General features: G+C 33.5%; 1 pseudogene; it reads right to left on the reverse strand.

The window, feature by feature from the left end:
• LOC136061235 (3-phosphoshikimate 1-carboxyvinyltransferase 2-like) overlaps nucleotides 1–12,776 on the reverse strand; it is a 20,607-nt pseudogene that overhangs the window by 2,698 nt on the left and 5,133 nt on the right.

A 12,776-nucleotide genomic window follows, 5' to 3' on the forward strand; every position in this document is an offset into this window, starting at 1 on the left:
GGCATTTCCAAGGAAAAGTTGAATTTCATCCCTTGATTCTTTACCCACTGGAAAGAGACCACCACAGCCTTCCACAATTGCTCTTTTTATTGCCTTGTCTTCTTCCACATGTAGTCCTAGGGTTTTCAATGCACCAAGCATGTAATGAATATCTTCACTATCCAACAAGTTGTCTACAACAGTTGTTCCCTGAACAATAAATAAAAACAAAAATTAATGTATGCCAAATGACTGCACTGTGCACTTGATTATGATTTATGAATAAAAGTTAAACAAGTTTGTAATTTACAATCAATTTCTCTATCTAATGCGTTTCTTTTTCACCTAAACAGACAGAAGTAAATGATCTAAACAAAGACTACTTCAGAGTTCAAAGGACATTTCATGCCACATTCCTGTATCCGGGGAAAACAAAGAAGGATATAAAACAATTTTTTTTATGGAAAAGGAATGAGGTGAGGCACATTAAGTGGCTGTTTGGAATAGAATTGAAAATGGACTGCTTGAAAAAGATGTTCCTAGAACATTGAAGAATTTAGAAAGCTGTACTTGAAAAAACCAATTATAAACCACCCTCCAAAACACTGTGTCCCTTATCGTCCCATAAGTATGCTTCCTTTCCCACTAACTGCTCTTAGCCAATGTTCATGGCAAGCCCCTCATCAATGGCCCTCAACCATATTCATCATATCACAGAGGGTTCAAACCAACCTAAGAGACCTTCAATACATATTCAATCCATGGAGAATCATAAAAAAAATCTTGAAGGATCATACTTTGATTCATAATCACGATCAAAATTTTGGGATAATAATTTATATCTCCTCTTTTTGATAGGCATAAACAATTCACATATCCATATGAAACTAAAACCATGAGCTTACCCACCATTTATTGTTCACACGGGAAGCATATGTCATTTGTCCAAAGGATATGCCATAAACTTAAAACTAAGCACATCAAATTTCTTGAGTTCTAAAACAACAAGGTGAACTCACCATTGAAGATGGAAAATAACTACATTAAGAACTTGAATTAGAGTTTAATTTTTTTTTTTTTTCAAAATTTAAAGTAGAAATCATAATTCAGAAAGATAGACACACCAATACACATCTATATCAAACTCATCAAAGCCAATCTCCTATATTTCTTTCTTTTTAATGACTCTTCTCAGCAAGCAAACAGATACTCAATTTAATTTTAATAATGAACACACATCACAGGCTACAAATAGGATTTTTTTTTTGAAAATAACTATAAAGCACAAACTATTTTATTAGTTAACTAAGGTTTGAAACTAATTTGGTATCTAACGATTCGAGTCTTCTAAACTCGATTTCACTGTAGCAAATCAAATTTAAGCCACTTGATTTCTGTTTTTAAATTTACTGTTCACCATCTTCTTCCTTCAATTTTTTTTTTTTTTTTTTTTTCAGGTCCTGTTCACCATCTTCTTCCAAGCAGGAAAAAATCACAGCAATGCAGCCCAGGAAACAGCAACGCAGAAACCCAGAAAACACAGCTACACAGCCCAGAAACCAACGCAGAAACACAGCAACGCAGCCCAGAAAACACCAATGCAGAAACCCAGAAAACAAGATGGTGAACAGGACCTGAAATGGAGAAAGAAGGGAAGAAAAAAAAAAAAAAAAAAACGAAGGAAGAAGATGGTGAACAGTAAATTTAAAAACAGAAATCAAGTGGCTTAAACTCGATTTGCTACAGTGAAATCAAGTTTAGAAGACTCGAACCGTTAGATACCAAATTAGTTTCAAACATTGATTAACTAATAAAATAGTTTGGGTTTCATAGTTATTTTCAAAAAAAATCCCTACGACTACAATAATTTGGTTAGCAAAGAAATGACCTGCACTCCTCTGGAACCATCAATTCCAAAAATTAAGCTAAATACTCTCTTTCCCCACTTCTCATAAACTAAGCTCAGCCTAAATATTAAGAATTAAAAAAAAAAAAAAAAAAAAAAAAACCTCCAGAACTCTCTCTTCTTTCCCTCACTCCTTTCCATATCCAAACAGAGAATTATTTAATTTCTAGTACAGCCCAGATACTAAGTAAACAACATATGCTATTTCCCCCTCTCAACAACTCCATAAAAGTGTACAACCCAAGTACCAAAAATCATCTTCTTCTTAATTTTTTGGTAACAAAGGCTAGCATTAAAAACTAAAGAGTTTGATTACAAGACACGCTGTGTGTGTTATATTACATTCCCAAAATGTCTAAATATTAACAGTAGGGCTACATCAGAGGGGGGAATCAAAAACAACAAAATCTTGGGACTGTCTTACACCCCTTGTTCCAAGTGCATCAGCACATTTGCTTGCTTCTCTGTAACAGTGCTTAATTATCTTCCTGCCCATAAAACTGCATTCTCCTTAGGTCCCTCAATTTAAAAATGTTTGGTTCTAGTCCTTCAAATTTTCAAAATGTAACAACTTAGTCCCTCCATTTATTTTTCCGTTAAGTGACTACCAGAATGCTAAGACCAAAATCAAAACAACCCCATATTTTAGGGACTAAAAATGCAAGTAAGAAATGGACGGAAAATAAACAAAGGTACTAAATTGTTACAAAATTAAACTGACCCAATATTTGGGGGACCAGTCATGCAATTTACCCTACGGAAAGCAGAAAAAATAGTTTATAGTTTCCTGCATTTTCCTACACTTTCTCAACAACCAAACATTGAATATACCTCAGATAGAGCAGCCAGAAGCAGAATCCGATTTGACAGTGACTTGGACCCCGGCAACGTGATAGTACCGGAGATATCTTTGATGGGTTGCAACACGATCTACGGTACCGTTGATGGCTTCTCAGCTGTGGCAACTGAAGCACAAACCCTAAATGTACCAACTTTACCACCACCCACCACGCACACATGCTTGTGCTTCAAAGTCAAAGACTTTGATGAGCCCAAAAACTGTGACCCAAAAGAGAGTGAAGTCAGAGATTTGGGTTTTTGGGTTTTGGGATTGCTGTGAAAGACTTGGGTGTTTTGAGCAACACTACAGATTTGGGTCGTTGATGATGACAGGAACATCTCCACAGGCAGCAAGTGAGAATGCCATGGCCATTCTGTGATCATCATATGTGTCAGTAGTTGTTACGTTGAGATTCTCCGGTGGAGTGGTCACACAATAATCTTGTCCTTCTTCAACTGCTGAAATATGAAGCCCATATGTTTAGTGCAAGTGATACTAGAAAAATAAAAGAATGGGAAAACAAAGCAGAGGGGTTTCAAATGTAAAGAAAGCCAAATGAACTTACCTTCCTCAGTTCTGTGCAAATGGCAATCATCCGTTGTCTCCTTCACTCTCCAACTTGCCACTATAAAAATAGGAAACCCATGAGACTTTTTTTTTTTTTTAAATAAACAACATTCATTCATTAAAAGCAGTCTACAGGACAGCTAAAAAGTTAAGTCAGGCTTAAGCCTACAAAAGTGGTCTGGGAATACAGAGTAATATGTATTCCTGGGGTGGTGAGATTGCTTGTTCTAGAAAGCTTCCTGAAGGATGGACGACACGGTCCACACAGGTCTGTTTTGGTTTTGTGTATCATAATCATAACCAGGTACATTTAAACTCTTCCCCCTCTGAGCACCCAGACCCAATTTAAACCATCACCCTGTTCCTGCTACCCCTGTTAATTCTATTAACTCAGATGACCCTGGTTTGTATCTAATTTTAGAGGGGAATGTTCAACAAACTTTGCATGGTGACCTCACTGTCCCACCCCAGGAAACTTCAAACTCTAGCAATCAATTTACCTCTTTTTCTTCTAGACTGACCTGGGATTTACCTCCGGAGTCAAACCTTCAGTGGACTTGGATTGAAGGCAATGGTCCCTATATCACTAATGGACAGAGTATTAGACCTCAGTTTGAAGCTTTGGATGCCTCTGTTACTGAAAGTGATACGACTGCGATCTTATTTAATCTTGACAGCTTGAACGAAGTTTGACCTGAAGTTCAATGCCAGGGACGGGACAAGGGTGACATACCAGAATCTTCTGACTCATACGTAAAGGCACTGGTTTGGAGGGTTAATAGAGGGAGATTCAGATTTGAATTGGTTTGACTCCAGTAACTGGGCATGATATGTTTTCTAATGATGCTGTAGCTTACTTAGATGAATGATGATCACGTGTTTGGGGACAACTATTTTCAATTTTTAAACACCTATTTTCAAATGCCTATTTTTAATTTTTAATCAATATTATACACTTTTATATACACCTTTTCACAACATCTATTTTAAAAAATTACAAATAACAATACTTAAACTTCCCTGCTAAATATACTCTTATTTACTTAGAATTTATATTATAAAAAAAAATTTGGTGACTTTTACATTAAAATATAGACAAAAAAACTAGAAGTTAACTTATTTTTAAAAAGCTAAAAGTTAAATTATTTACAAAAAAAAAAACTCGAGACAAAAAGTGAAAATCAAAAAACAAATAAGCAAAAGCCAAATATCATAATAAAACTAGTTCACAACTTCTACCTACTACAAGCAAAGAGTTCATTGTTCTCTGGACTAGCTTTTTTTTTAATCTTTTTTTTAAAAAAAAATTTATGTGAAGTTTCCCATTAAGGAATCGATCTATTTGTTAGAATTAAACGTGAGGGCCCAACATATGGTGGCCATCTGTCATTGTTAATGTGCGTGCATCAGGTTTATGTTCACAGCCATTTTCTACAATAGAAGGGCCTAAATTATACACCCATTTCCCAAAATGGAAAAGAAATGGAACCCCAAATGCTGAACACAAGTTCATTGTTAATGTTCCCTATGAAGTCATGAAGTATAGGGAGACTGACAAATCCAAGGTTCTTGCTTGCCTACTCTTAAGTGCAGGAGATTGTAGCAATATAATTCTCGAAATACCGAGGTCGAACCACAAGGAGTAGGATAGATTCAAAAACAATATAATTAAACAAAAATTTGGATAAAGAATAAAAATACTTTTGCTTGGTTATTGTTAACAAGAATAATAGTAAAAACTGAAAATCAATAATGTAAATACTAGGGTATCAAGGTGTTTCCCTATATCAATATGAAATTCTTTGTGATCTAAGAAATTATATATTTCATAATTGATTGTTCTTATACAATTAAATACTTATGATTCAATTGAACTGAGACAATTCAAAAACGCATGATAACCTAGATTAATAATGCGTTTAGAAAATTTTTTAGAAAAACCCATTCACTTTAAAACCTGATTTCTATTTGAAACTATTAGAAATTCATCTAAATAATAAGAAAAACATGATTGAACTTATTAAAAGTATGGAAGAACTAATACATCAAAAGAAATCTAATTGAACAATCAAATATGTTGTTGATAAAATCTTAAAAAGAATCACATTGAATATTTGTATAGTATAGAAGAAACATAACTCCTAGCCCTAACAAAGAGTTTATGCTGCCATTAGAGAAAGGAAAATGCAAGGTTTTCTCTACCAAAATTCGTTCTACACAACCTCCCTTCCAAACCCGAATGTCAAAAGTGTCCAAAGAAAATAAAACTTTTACTATTTTAATTTCCGTCTAAGTTAACATCAATAACTTGTGAGTTAATTTTGGCCTTCAAAAATTGAGAATTTTGAAAAACTCAAAACTGGAAAGTTGTAGATATTTAAGTCACGGTTCCAACCCATCTAGCCTTGTGTCAATTGGATTTTTGAGGAGAGAGTAATAATAACTAATTTAAATCAATAATGTAAATACTAGGGCATCAGGGTGTTTCTCTATATCGATATGAAATTATTTGTGATCTAAGAAATTATATATTTCATAATTGATTGTTCTTATACAGTTAAATACTTATAATTCGGTTGAACTGAGACAATTCAAAAACGCATAATAACCTAGATTAATAATGCGGTTAGAAAAGTTTTCAGAAAAACTCATTCACTTTAAAACCTAATTTCTATTTAAAACTATTAGAAATTCATCTAAACAATAAGAAAAACATGATTGAAAGCATGGAAGAACTAATATATAAAAAAAAATCTAATTGAACAATCAAATATGTTGTTGATAAAATCCTAGAAAGAATCAAATTAAATATTCGTACAATATAAAAGAAACATAACCCCTAGCCCTAACAAAGAGTTTAGGCTACCATTAGAGAAAGGAAAATACAAGGTTTTCTCTGCCAAAATTCGTTCTACACAGCCTCCCTTCCAAACCCTAACGTCAAAAGTGTCCAAAGAAAATAAAACTTTTACTATTTTAATTTTTGTCCAGGTTTACAGTAGTAACTTGTGAGTTAATTTTGGCCTTCAAAAATTGAGAATTTTGAAAAACTCAAAACTGGAAAGTTGTAGATATCTAAGTCACAATTCCAATAGTTTTGTATTAATTGGATTTTTGAGGAGAGAGATACACCCAAAATACTGATTAGTGTTCAAATCAAATTTTTCCTTTTCAGATTCTACCTCTTTGATTTCTTTCCTTATTTGAAGCTTCCAATCATGGTAGACGATCCAAGCACTCCAGCTGCGCCTCCTTAGACATTTAAGCATGGTCCTTTAGCTCCACTTTAATTCTAGTTTGACCTCCATTCTCTCACAAATTCCTGTAAACTCATCTTTCTTACATGATTTCCTGAAAGTAGAAAATTACATACAATAAATAGCATCTTATTCAAGAAATTATGTAAAAATAATTAATAAGAATTAATGCAAATCATAGCTTAATTATACAAATTACGCATAGTAATAAGGAGGTAACGCCCACATAAATATATAACAAATATACCTTTTAAGGCGCTATCAATTCTATGCAACCTTCACCACCACTTAACAAAGGCCAAAATACTCTCTTAATTTTTTCTCCACCATGGAAAGGCCAACATACTGTCTCTTATAGCAGTCGGTCCATCAGCAAAAAGACCAACTACAGCAAGAGTCATCGCAACATCTGGCATTTTGTTTATGTTGACATCAATAGCTCGCAAGTATTTTCTTTTGGAAGAATCTCGAGGTGGTCCAGTGACTGTGACACTAGTCTCTGACCAGGTAACCCTAGCACCCCATCTTCTCAAGAACTTCCGCAAATTGTACGTCTCCCTTGACAAACAAAAAATATGGTAAAACATTAGTTGATTTGGTCTATGCATGTATATATATTGGTCAAAGTAATCAAGACTGTGGTAATAAACGTAGCAAATATTATGAATCAGTAACAGCTTTAAGAGCAATATTGCACTTGTTCACACATGTGATATTGCTAAATCGGGCTTTTGCCAATCGTCTAGGATTCCCCACTACTGGGGCCATGTCTCAATTGCAGAGAGGGTGATCATCAGAAAAGATCAGCTAAAGATCATTAGCATGGTTTACCAGATCAACTACCTAATATTACACATGCTCATCAAACAACAGATCTTAGCTTTCTCCGGAATAGGCCCAAACTGTTCAGCAGTTCTCACACACCCAAATATTGGCACCTGTGATTTACCTGCAAACTGCTTGTCCCACAACCTTCAACAGTGATTGCTGCACAAGCTAAGAAGTAACTAGCACTTGAAGCATTACCTTCATTTCCAGGAGACCTAAAATATTTACTACTCTCAATAGTATAACTTGATTTCACAAAGTGCTGGAACTATATATTATAGAACCTACTTGTACTTTTGACCTCCACGGATCAAGAACCAATCCAAGCTATCTTTGTGTTCTACGGAGATCCCAAACCGTTCCACCAGCTTCAAAGTCATCTCAACATAAGGAGTGGAAATCAACCCAACGGCGGCTCCAGGAATTTTTCTCAGGATGTTTCTTAAAAAGTATAAATTACACAATCTAATAAAAAATAAATTTCCTAAAAAAAAATAAAAAGATAAATTCATCCAGTGGTTTTCTTATCAAATATTTGTTCATAATTTTAGCAAAAGAATAAAAAATAAACTATAAGTTCATTTGAAATATTAATAAAATTATTAATTATTGTTGTTTAGTTATTTCATTAATTTGTTTGTCTTTTATAAACTATAATTTGTTATATTGTTGTTTCATTAATTATAAAATTATTAATTGTTGTTTAGCCTAACATAATTTAATTTGTAACCCAAGAGACTTTTTTTTTTTTTTTAAATAAACAACATTCATTCATTAAAAGCAGTCTACAGGACAGCTAAAAAGTTAAGTCAGGCATAAGCCTACAAAAGTGGTCTGGGAATACAGAGTAATATGTATTCCTGGGGTGGTGAGATTGATTGTTCTAGAAAGCTTCCTGAAGGATGGACCACACGGTCCACACAGGTCCGTTTTGGTTTTGTGTATCATAATCATAACCAGGTACATTTAAACTCTTCCCCCTCTGAGCACCCAGACCCAATTTAAACCATCACCCTGTTCCTGCTACCCCTGTTAATTCTATTAACTCAGATGACCCTGGTTTGTATCTAAATTTAGAGGCGAATGTTCAATAAACTTTGCATGGTGGCCTCACTGTCCCACCCCAGGAAACTTCAAACTCTAGCAATCAATTTACCTCTTTTTCTTCTAGACTGACCTGGGATTTACCTCCGGAGTCAAACCTTCAGTGGACTTGGATTGAAGGCAATGGACCCTATATCACTAATGGACAGAGTATTAGACCTCAGTTTGAAGCTTCGGATGCCTCTGTTACTGAAAGTGATACGACTGCGATCTTATTTGATCTTGACAGCTTGAACGAAGTTAGACCTGAAGTTCAATGCCAGGGACGGGACAAGGGTGACATACCAGAATCTTCTGACTCATACGTAAAGGCACTGGTTCGGAGGGTTAATAGAGGGAGATTCAGATTTGAATTGGTTTGACTCCAGTAACTAAATGGGCATGGTATGTTTTCTAATGATGCAGTAGCTTACTTAGATGATCACGTGTTTGGGAACAACTATTTTCAATTTTTAATCACCTATTTTCAAATACCTATTTTTAATTTTTAATCAATATCATACACATTTATATACATCTTTTCACAACATCTATTTCATAAAAAATTACAAATAACAATTTTCAAACTTCTCTGCTAAACATACTCTTATTTGTATAGAATTTATATTATAAAAAAAAGTTTTTGGTGACTTTTATATTAAAATGTGGACAAAAAACTAGAAGTTAACTTATTTTTAAAAGGCTAAAAGTTAAATTATTTGAAAAAAACTCGAGACAAAAAGTGAAAATCAAAAAACAAATAAGCAAAAGCCAAATATCACAATAAAACTAGTTCACAACTTCTACCTACTACAAGCAAAGAGTTCATTGTTCTCTGGACTAGCTTTTTTTTTTAATCTTTTTTTAAAAAAAAATTTATGTGAAGTTTCCCATTAAGGAATCGATCTATTTGTTAGAATTAAACGTGAGGGCCCAACATATGTTGGCCATCTGTCATTGTCAATGTGCGTGCATCAGGTTTATGTTCACAGCCATTTTCTACAATAGAAGGGCCTACACCCATTTTCCAAAATGGAAAAGAAATGGAACCCCAAATGCTGAACACAAGTTCATTATTAATGTTCCCTATGAAGTCATGAAGTATAGGGAGACTTGACAAATCCAAGGTTCTTGCTTGCCTACTCCCAAGTGCAGAAGATCGTAGCAATATAATTCTCGAAATACCGAGATCGAACCACAAGGAGTAGGATAGATTCAAAAACAATATAATTAAACAAAAAATTGGGTAAAGAATAAAAATACTTTTGCTTGGTTATTATTAACAAGAATAATAATAAAAACTGATTTAAATTAATAATGTAAATACTAGGGTATCGAGGTGTTTCCCTATATCAATATGAAATTCTTTGTGATCTAAGAAATTATATATTTCATAATTGATTGTTCTTATACAATTAAATACTTATGATTCAGTTGAACTGAGACAATTCAAGAACGCATGATAACCTAGATTAATAATGCAGTTAGAAAAATTTTCAGAAAAAACTCATTCACTTTAAAACCTGATTTCTATTTGAAATTATTAGAAATTCATCTAAACAATAAGAAAAACATGATTGAATTTATTGAAAGTATGGAAGAACTAATACATCAAAAGAAATCTAATTAAACAATCAAATATGTTGTTGATAAAATCTTAGAAAGAATCACATTGAATATTCATACAGTATAGAAGAAACATAACTCCTAACCCTAACAAAGAGTTTAGGCTACCATTAAAGAAATGAAAATACAAGGTTTTCTCTACCAAAATTCGTTCTATACAGCCTCCCTTCCAAACCCGAATGTCAAAAGTGTCCAAAGAAAATAAAACTTTTACTATTTTAATTTCTGTCCAGGTTTACAGCAATAACTTGTGAGTTAATTTTAGCCTTCAAAAATTGAGAACTTTGAAAAACTCAAAATTGAAAAATTGTAGATATTTAAGTCACAGTTCCAACCCATCAGGCCTTGTGTCAATTGGATTTTTGGGGAGAGAGATACGCTCAAAATAATAATAATAACTTATTTAAATCAATAATGTAAATACTAGGGCATCATGGTGTTTCCCTATATCGATATGAAATTCTTTGTGATCTAAGAAATTATATATTTCATAATTGATTGTTCTTATACAATTAAATACTTATGATTCGGTTGAACTGAGACAATTCAAAAACGCATAATAACCTAGATTAATAATGCGGTTAGAAAAGTTTTCAGAAAAACTCATTCACTTTAAAACTTGATTTCTATTTAAAACTATTAGAAATTCATCTAAACAATAAGAAAAACATGATTGAAAGCAAGGAAGAACTAATACATCAAAAGAAATCTAATTGAACAATCAAATATGTTGTTGATAAAATCCTAGAAAGAATCACATTGAATATTCATACAATATAGAAGAAATATAACCCTTAGCCCTGACAAAGAGTTTAGGCTACCATTAGAGAAAGGAAAATACAAGGTTTTCTCTGCCAAAATTCGTTCTACACAGCCTCCCTTCCAAACCCTAACGTCAAAAGTGTCTAAAGAAAATAAAACTTTTATTATTTTAATTTCTGTCCAGGTTTGCAACAGTAACTTGTGAGTTAATTTTTGCCTTCAAAAATTGAGAATTTTGAAAAACTTAAAACTGGAAAGTTGTAGATATTTAAGTCACAATTCCAACTCATCTAGCTCTGTGTCAATTGGATTTTTGAGGAGAGAGATACACCCAAAATACTGATTAGTGCTCAAATCAAATTTTTCCTTTTCAGATTCTACCTCTTTGATTTCTTTCCTTATTTGAAGCTTCCAATCATGGTAGGCGATCCAAGCACTCCAGTTGCGCCTCCTTAGACATTTAAGCATGGTCCTTTAGCTCCACTGTAATTCTAGTTTGACCTCCATTCTCTCAAAAATTCCTGTAAACTCATCTTTCTTACATGATTTCCTGAAAGTAGAAAATTACACACAATGAATAGCATCTTATTCAAGAAATTATGTAAAGATAATTAATATGAACTAATGCAAATCATAGCTTAATTATACAAATTAAGTATAGTAATAAGGAGATAACGCCCACATAAATATATAACAAATATACATTTTAAGGTGCTATCAGTTCTATGCAACCTTCACCACCACTTAACAAAGGCCAAAATACTCTCTTAATTTTTTCTCCACCATGGAAAGGCCAACATACTGTCTCTTATAGCAGTCGGTCCATCAGCAAAAAGACCAACTACAGCAAGAGTCATCGCAACATCTGGCATTTTGTTCATGTTGACATCAATAGCTCGCAATTATTTTCTTTTGGAAGAATCTCGAGGTGGTCCAGTGACTGTGACACTAGTCTCTGACCAGGTAACCCTAGCACCCCATCTTCTCAAGAACTTCCGCAAATTTTACGTCTCCCTTGACATACAAAAAATATGGTAAAACATTAGTTGATTTGGTCTATGCATGTAACCCTAGCACCCCATCTTCTCAAGAACTTCTGCAAATTTTACGTCTCCCTTGACAAACAAAAAATATGGTAAAACATTAGTTAATTTGGTCTATGCATGTATATATATTAGTTAAAGTAATCAAGACTGTGATAATAAACGTAGCAAATATTATGAATCAGTAACAGCTTTAAGAGCAACATTGCACTTGTTCATATATGTGATATTGCTAAATCAGGCTTTTGCCAATCGTCTAGGATTCCCCACTACTGGGGCCATGTCTCAATTGCAGAGAGGGTGATCATCCAAAAAGATCAGCTAAAGATCATTAGCATGGTTTACCAGATCAACTACCTAATACTACACATTCTCATTAAACAATAGATCTTAGCTTTCTCCAGAATAGGCCCAAACTGTTCAGTAGTTCCCACACACCCAAATATTGGCACTTGTTATTTACCTGCAAACTGCTTGTCCCACAACCTTCAACAGTGACTGCTGCACAAGCTAAGAAGTAACTAGCACTTGAGGCATCACCTTCAACATAAGCATTTCTAAGAGACCTAAAATATTTACTACTCTCAATAGTATAACTTGATTTCACAAAGTGCTGGAACTATATATTATAGAACCTACTTGTACTTTTGACCTCCACGGATCAAGAACCAATCCAAGCTATCTTTGTGTTCTACATAGATCCCAAACCGTTCCACTAGCTTCAAAGTCATCTCAACATAAGGAGTGGAAATCAACCTAATGGCGACTCTAGGAATTTTTCCCAGAATGTTTCTTAAGAAGTATAAATTACACAATCTAATAAAAAGATAAGTTTCTCAAAAAAAAAAAAAAAAAAAAAAAAATAAAAAAAAAAAAGGGAAGAA

Source organism: Quercus suber, unplaced genomic scaffold (assembly GCF_002906115.3).
Source record: "Quercus suber isolate HL8 unplaced genomic scaffold, Cork oak 2.0 scaffold_346, whole genome shotgun sequence".
Taxonomy (NCBI): Eukaryota; Viridiplantae; Streptophyta; class Magnoliopsida; order Fagales; family Fagaceae; genus Quercus; species Quercus suber.